This window comes from Microtus ochrogaster, unplaced genomic scaffold (assembly GCF_000317375.1).
Source record: "Microtus ochrogaster isolate Prairie Vole_2 unplaced genomic scaffold, MicOch1.0 UNK23, whole genome shotgun sequence".
Classification (NCBI taxonomy): domain Eukaryota; kingdom Metazoa; phylum Chordata; class Mammalia; order Rodentia; family Cricetidae; genus Microtus; species Microtus ochrogaster.
The window spans coordinates 1466508-1475476 of NW_004949121.1; positions in this window are offsets into that span (position 1 = coordinate 1466508).

An 8969-nucleotide genomic window follows, 5' to 3' on the forward strand; every position below is an offset into this window, starting at 1 on the left:
TGTTTCCTGTAGACCCTGCTCCTTTTACCATGCATCCTTTTGCCAGCCTCCATTTTTAAACATGGAAGCTTTGTTGGCCCTAACTAAAACACTGATTCCTGTCCATCTCCCTCCTTCCAGTAGCTTTCAAGACTGACAGCTTGCTGACCTTCTTGTTTTCCTCTCAAACTCTAATAAAACTGCTCATGAACTTCTTTCTAAGGTCAATTTTAAATATTTATTGGGAGCTAGATAGATAGTTTTCCTCTCAAACTCTAATAAAACTGCTCATGAACTTCTGTCTGAGGTCAGTTTTAAATATTTATTGGGAGCTAGATAGATAGATCAGTAGTTAAGGGCACCAGATGCTCTTCCAGAGGACCTGCTTTCAATTCCCAACATCCAAGCAGAGCTCATAGTAATCTTTAACTCTAGTTCCAGGGGATCTGATGCCCTCTGCTGGCCTCCCTGGGCACCAGGCACACAAGTGGTGCATAGACATCCATGCAGACAGAACATTCATACACATAAAAAATAAAAATAATAAAAAATACTTTATTAATGTGACCAAAACCCTATAGGTGAACCCCTGATTTCCATGGTTACACTCTGACAAAAAGTAAAAGCAAAACTAACCTATGCCTAGAAACCACCAATTTATCTCTCCAATCCTGTATACATATGTATGTATATATGTATGTGTATGTATATATGTGTGTGTATATGTATATAGTATTATAATATATAATATACAGAAATATAATATATAAACAAACACATAGTGAAGGAAAATAAAAATAAAGTCGAAAGAGAGATTTTTGAGAATATTAAAAGAAAAATGACCTGTTACATACAGGAAAGCCTCCATGAGACTATTTGAAGATTTCTCTACAGGAACCTTGTAAACCTAAAGGAAGTAGATGACATGTTCAAAGTGCTAAAAGAAGAAAATTGTCAGTGTCTACATGTCTTCAGAAATGAGCAAGAGAAAAGAAAGACTTTTCCAAACAAATAGATGTTAAGATACCCATCATCACTTATGCTTCCTTCGGGGGAAAACGGAAGGGGCTTCTTTAAAGTTGACATGAAAAGAGGCCAAAGTAGACATAAAAGCACAAGGGGTCAAACAGTACAAACTGAGGAAAGGGATAAGAAAAAGTAAACCTTTCTGTGAAACTGATATTACATCTCCATCAATTTAAAACAATCTATTGTTCCAAATCATAATCCTCCATTGAAGAATGTCAGAACAGATGACCTCAGCTAAGACTCCTAGCAACAGTGGAGAGGGTGCCAGGACTGGCCTTCTCCTGTAATCAGATTGATGTCTACCTTGTCATCATAGATTCTTCATCCAGTAACTGATCAAAGTAGACTCAGAGATCCACAGACAGGCACTGGGCCGAGCTTCTGGATTCCAGTTGAAGAGAGTAAGAAGGGATTATAAGAGCAAGGGTGTCAAGATCATGATGGGGAAGCCTACAGAGACAGTTGACCCAAGCTAGTGGGAGGTCACAGACTCTGAGCCTATAGCTGGGGAACCTGCATGGGACCAAACTAGGCCTTCTGCTCCTGGGTGACAGTTGTGTGGTTGGTCTGTTTGTGAGGCCCCGGCAGTGGGACCAGAATCGATTCCTGGTACATATGCTGGCATTTTTGGAGACTATTCCAAAATGGTGGGACGCCTTGCTCAGTACTGAAGCAGGGGGTAGAGGCTTGATCCTTCCTCAACTTGATGTGCCAGGTTTTGTTGACACCCATAGGAGGCCTTACCCTTTCTGAGGAGTGGATGGGGGATTGGGGGGAAACAGGAGGAGGGGAGGGAGGGGGAACTGTGGTTGGTATGTAAAATGAATTAAAAAACTAAAATAAAAAAGACTAAAGACTTACAAAACAAACCCCTGTTCCCCAGTAACACACACACACACACACACACACACACACACATGAGGTGATAGGGGGAGAGAACTTGCCACCCAACAGCAAGAGAATAGACATATTTTCAAGTGTATATGGAACATTTCAAAGACAGATTGCATATTAGCTCACTATGGTGGTCTCAGTAAATTTCAGAAGAGTAAAATCACGCCATGTAACTTTTCTAATCACAGTGAAATGAAACTAAAAATAAATAGAAGGAAACCTGGAAATCTCACAAATGTGTGAAAATTATACAACACTCATAAACAATGGTAAACAAAGACAATCATGCCTGATTTACATGATCTGGGGAGCAAACCCAGGACTTCATATATATACACAATCATTCCACCACCTGAGCTATATCCTCAGGAAAAAAAATTGACAAAACTCAGCACTATTTTATGGTTAAAAAAAAACTTTTAGCAAACTAAATAGACAAGGATTCCCCCACAGTACAATAAAATAATGCTCTATTTGAAAAGTTCATAACATTATATTGAACAGGAAAACAAATGAAGTTCTTTCCTCTAAGACCTGAAAAGACTGGAATGGCACACTTATAACTTCTACTCAGTGTGGTGCTGGCACTGAAAGACAGAGCACTTAATGTGAAGAGAAAGAACCCAACATTATCTACATAGAAGAAGGAGAAATTGTAAAACTCTAGGATAACTCTGAAGCCATTTCTGACAACTCTGGGGACTCTCAGCTAATGCTCTCCCCTCCCCTGGGAACCAAGGACCTAACAACTTCACATGCACGTACTGGAATGTTGGGGATTTTCCATCTCACTGTGCCCTGTGGATGGATGTTCTCCAGATAGAACTCAGTTATTGGAAATGGGGCAAGATAACCCTTAGATATTGACTCATTTCCTTGGCCTTGGTCAGGAGATACTGAGTCAGTTCCTCAGATACAGTTAGGATGAAAAGCAGCCCCCAGACTCTCCCTTGTTTCTGTGGCTTAAAAGTAGCCTGTACCAGCTATTCAGGGTCTTTCTGGCTTCTCAAATTCTGGAAGACCCTGTCACAATTAATTAAATCCTCTTGCTTTTACATCAACTGTGGTGTGAGAGTGGTCTCTTGGGGAGACTCCTCCTCAATGATTGGACTTCAGGGTCCAACAAAATAAAATAGGTTCTTTGTACAGGTGATATGAAAATACATAGAAAATCTTAAATACATAATAAAATGTATTAGTCTAATAAATTAATGCATTCAAGTACAGGAAACAAAATCAACCTACAGAAACCAATTGTTTCTGAATATAAATACAAGTTACTGAGAGAAATGTGAGGAATGTAAACCCACTTACCATTTTTATACATTTGATACCAGCATCAAAGGTATAAAATACCCAGGAGCAAACTTAATCAGAGAGCTAAAAGGCTCAAACACTGAAAATCAGATGACACTGATGAAAGAAACCAAAGAAGATACAAATAAAATCGACATATTGTTTAAGTGACCATACTACCCAAAACAATCTAGAGATTAAATGTAAGAGCTCTCACATTCTTAATGGCATTTTATAGAAAAAGAAAAAATCCTAACATTCACAAAGAACCACAAGAGACCTGCGGTAGCCGAAACAAGTCTGAGCAAGAGTTTGTTCGAAAGTATCAGTTCTTGACTTCAAGATAAATATAAAGTGAGCAATGAAAGTATTTACACTTTAGTGAGACAACTTAGAAGGCAAAGAAGCTTGTTACCTGACTATGTAATCCTGATAAAATAAGTTAAATCCTCAGATCCCAAGTGAAGTCAGAAGATGAGAACAGACTACATAAAGATGCCCTGTGACCGCCACATGCACAGCATGGCAGGTGCCCACAAAGAGGAGGAAGGGGAAAGCAGGAGGGAATCATTTATAAAAATAATATATTAAATTTAAACATTAAAAAGCAGCATGGAACACTAAAATAACAACAAAAAGCCCTGGGGGTGTGTTTCAAAAGTAGAGTGTTTGCCTATCATGTACAAAGCCCTGAGTTCAATGCCTCAACACCATCATAACAAGACAAACGCCAGGCAGTGGTGGCACATGCCTTTAATTCCAGCACTTGGGAGGCAGAGGCAGGTGGATCTCTGTGAGTTTGAGACCAGCCTGGTCTACAAGTGCTAGTTCCAGGACAGGCTCCAAAGTTACAGAGAAACCTTGTCTTGAAAAAAATAAAAACAGAAACCAAAAAAAAAAAAAATGACAAATTAAACAGCAACACACCCAAACATCCAGACCAATGGAACCAAATAAAAATTTCACAATGAACCCACATATACAGTTGTCTGTTCCTCCCAACGGTCTTGGTCAAAAATGGTAGAAGTACATTCTCTTCAGCAAGCAGTACTGGGGAAGCAGTGACCCCAAAATTAATTCAAAAAGAATTAAAGGTTTAATTGTAAGACCTGGAACTATAATTACTTAGAACAAATCAGAGAAAACCCTTATGACATTAGACCAGGTAGTTTCTTGGGTATGACTCCAAAAATACAAACAACAAAGGAAAATATCAACCATCTGAGACCAAATCAAAGGAAATGTCTCTGCAGAGCAAAGAAAATAGTCAACAGAACAGAGAAACAACCTACAAGAAAATAGAAGAACAGGAAAACAGCCTACAAGAAAACAGTCAGCAGAATAGAGAAACAACCTACAAGAAAACAGTTAACAGAACAGAAACAACCAATAAGAAAACAATCAGCAGAACAGAGAAACAACATACAGGAAAACAGTCAGCAGAATTGAGAAACAACCTACAAAATGAGAGAAAACTTTTGGAAACTATTCGGCATATGAGTGATATTCAGAATGTGTAAGAAACCCAAATAGTAGCACAACTCAAAAACCCCACTTTAAAATAGGGACATGATCTGAATAGGCATGTGTTTAAAACAGACACACAAATGTCCTAGTGTACAAAAACTACATTCAACATCATTTTCCCCCTGGGTGGTCACAGCAAAGCCAGGCCGTGAAGAAACAGCACCACACTCACTTAGACTTGGTCTTTCCCCAAAAGACCATTCAAAGTCGCGCTTGTGCTTCTTGTCGCCTGTCTCACAGTACCTAAGGCTAAAGCTTAAGTCAGGTGTCCTAACCTGTTTTCTATTCTTGATAGGCCACCATGACCAACAGTCACTTGGGGAAGACAGAGTTTATTTCAGCTTAGATTTCCAGGTCATGATCCAACATTGAAGGAAGTCAGGGCAGGAACCTGGAGCCAGGAACTGAAGCAGAGGTCATGGAGGGATATTACTTAATGATTTGTTACTCGTGGCTTGCTCTGGTGGCTTTGTTATACTACTCAGGCCCATCTGCTCAGGGGTGGCGCCACCTCCAGTGGGCTGGGACCCTGCCACATCAATCTTAATCAAGAAAATAACCAATAAACCTGACTTCAGGCCAATCTTGGAGAGGCAATTTCTTAAATGAGGTTCCCTCTTCCCAGATGACCCCAGCTTGTATCAATTTAACAACAACAACAACAACAATAATAACAGTAATAATAAATCAACTACATAAACATTGCACCAGATATGTCTACAAAGATGACTGACTTGCTAAAAGAACTGTGATGTACAAACAACAGAATATTATTCATTCATAAAAACAAGGTGCAGCCACAAAGACAGAACTAGAAAATGTTGTCTTAAGTGAAACAAGTCAGGTATGGAGAACCACATGCTCTCACTTATGTGTAGAAGTTTAAAAGTTGATATTGGAGATGAAGAGATGGCTCAGTGATTAAGAGTGCACACTGCTCTCGCAAAAGACCTAAGTTCAGTTCCCAGCACCATGTCAGGCAGCTCACAACGGCCTGTTACTCCAGTTCAGGAACTCTAACAACTTCTCTTGGCCTCTGCATGCACACCAGCACACGTACACACACACACACGTACACACACACACACACACACACACACACACACACACATACACATCACACACATGCATGTGTATGCATGCTTACTCACCGATAAAAATTTTTTAAAAAGTGTTAAAAACTGAAATCACAGTCAGGCAGTGGTGGTACGTGTATTTAATCCCAGCATTGGAAGTGGGGGTGGGCAGCAGCTCTCCTAGTTCAAGGCCCACCTGGTCTACAGAGCTAGTTCTAGGATAGCCAAGGCTACACAAAGAAACTCTGTGTAGAAAAAACAAAGGGAGCGGGGAGGTGCGTTGAAATCACATAAATACAGAATTAAATAGTGGTCACCAGATCCTGGGAAAAGAGACAAAGAATAGCTAACTGCACAGGGTTCTGCTGCATGAGAAAACTGTGTTGTAATGTTCCGTAGAATGGTAGAGTAACTATGGTTAATAGCAATGAATTTTATATTTCAAAGTAGCTGCTAAAAATGGTTTTGGATGATTCCAACCCAAAAATATCTGTTGAGGTGACACATGTTCCAATTAACTGTTTTACACATTGTATATATGTAGTGAAATGTCACACTGTACTTTGTAAATATACAATTACGATGTGTGGATTAAAATGTATATGTATTTTTTTTAACTCATGGGAGTGTTTTCTACGTTTAAACTCTTTCCACCACAAATTGATTATGTTCATTATTTGACTTTGCTATGTTTTACTTAATGGTTTCAGAAACCCTGACAACCCACCACTGCCCCTTCTTAATCAGTTTTCTGTTTCCTGGGAACCAGCTTTTTGTCCTGTGCAGACTGCCTCTATCACCTCCCCGTCTGATATCCATTCTACTGCCCCTCCTCTCCGTGTCTTTGATGAGCTGGTATTGGACTACCCAGTCAACAAAAATTAGGTAACAGCACCACAGAAAGACTCAAAGGGTGCATTATACAGTCAGCATCTGCAAGACAGGAAACAGAAAGCAACTGGAGGCTACATGACAAACGCTCTGACGGAAAGAGGCCAGAGTCCCATAATCATCTCTCCACCTCAGCTTGCTTCTTTCGCAGAACCTTGGAACAGAGTAGTCTCAAAGCTTCCGAAATGAACTTCCCAGAACACCTTGACTTAGTTTGGTTTGTTTTACACTCCCTGCCCCACCACCTCCCTGTTTCCGCAGCGAGCTTCTTTTGGTCTAATACAGTCTGTGTTCTTTCTTACAGGCAGATCTCAGCACACATTGTTCCCTGTTCCTGCATGGCTCTTCCCAGACAGCCCACTCACTTCTGGGGAACTCTTGGCGCCTTCTTCTCACAAGTTATTCATTATGGAAACGGTCCCTAACAGGGGCTGCCAGGGCTCCCCGAGTCTCTCTGTCCGATTTTAATAATTATCTACTCAATTAGTGATAGTCTTCCTCTCACCATCGCCCGCGTGAGACCATCTAGTTAACTTAGAATTCCGTAAAGTTTGATCACTAACACATTAGGTGTTTACAGACGAAATAAATATCTAAGTTCTTCAAGTGCTCAAACCACGCCCCTATGTTGAAGTCTGGTCCTTTGCTCTTCAAACTGACATTTAACAGTTGAGCAGGAAGGAAGGAAGGAAGGAAGGAAGGAAGGAAGGAAGGAAGGAAGGAAGGAAGGAAGGAAGGAAGGAAGGGGAGAGGCAGAGGACATGGCTTCACGGTGAAATGCTTGTTGGGATTCTTTAGGCTGAAATCATTTCTTTAATTACTGGGAACAGCGGGTGACTGTGGATGTAGGAAGATCTAGACGAGTGTTCTGAGCTCACTACCTACTACTTCTGTACCTTCACATGGACTCAAGTGCTGTAACCACGGGGACCTGCAAAGTCCATGGCTTTGAAGTCCTATGTGGTAAACCAGTCAGGTCTTGTTTCACTGCAACCAAAATAAATAGCAATGGCTCACACACTAAGAAGGGATGGAAGCAAGGAAGGGAGAAGGATTTAGTTTATTATTTTGATGAAGACCGAGAATCGGTTTTCTTTAGTTCTAATTTGTTCCTTATTTGGGCAGAGAATCTTTCTCTTGGCCAGCAGGAGCTGTTATATCTGCCAAGTTCTCAGCCTGGGACTTTTTAGGATGTAAACAATTAAAACTGCAGGACAGGCTTGCTGCCACGCTAAAGGGTTAAGAGTGTGACATCAGCACTGCCACCATCTTGTCCTGTCTTCCATGAACCGAACAACTGACTTGCAGAGTTAGTCTCCATCTGCACAGGACTTTCTAATGTGTGAGTTTAGTGGAGCAATCCAGCATTACCAGAAAAACACTCCTATCTGAATGATCAAATAAATAAATAAATAAGAGAAATTTTAAGATCAAACGATCACTTGGTAAACTAAATTCTCTGGGGAATTGTCACCTACACTGTCTAATTCCATAGTTACTTGACTTTTTCAACCCAGTATAAGATTCCTTACAACAGAAATTCAGTTTTATTTTTGGAAATGTTTCTAGGAGAGTGGGAGAGGAGAGAGGAATGGGAAGAGAGGACAAAGGGATTGTGGAGTGAAATAGGAAGACCGCTGGGAGGTGCTGCTGCGTACTTTTAGTCTCAGCATCAGGGCCTAGAGGGAGATGGAGCTTTAATTCCCAGGCCAGCCCAGTCTACAAAACTAGTTTCAGTACAGCCAGGGATACACAGAGAAACCCTGTTCAACAACTCCCCCCAAAGGATAATATATAAATATCATTTTAATGTAAGTTTCTAATGAAATTAAAAACAAAGCTATTAAGTTTTTTCTTAACAAAATTGCTGTATATTATTACTATATATTAATTAATGTGAATTAATATATATTAAGGCATGTATATACACCTTAAATATAAATGTATATTTTGTATTTATAACAAACCATTAAGTAACTTTTGAAATAGGAGAACTCATTGTGTAGCACAAATTGCCCCAGGATTTCTTTTAAAAACAAAAACAAAAAACAACAACAAAATCATTTATTTGTGTGTGCCTCAGCTTCTGTTCTATTGCTGTGAAGAGACACCATGACCAAGGTAACTCATAAGGAAAACATTTAATTGGGAGCTTGAATGCAGTTTTAGAGTGCTAGTCCATGATCATTGTGGCAGAAAGCAGACAGTCATGGCACTGGAGCCCTAGCTGAGAGCCTTACATCCTGGTCTGCAGGAAGAGGGAGAGATACTGGGCCT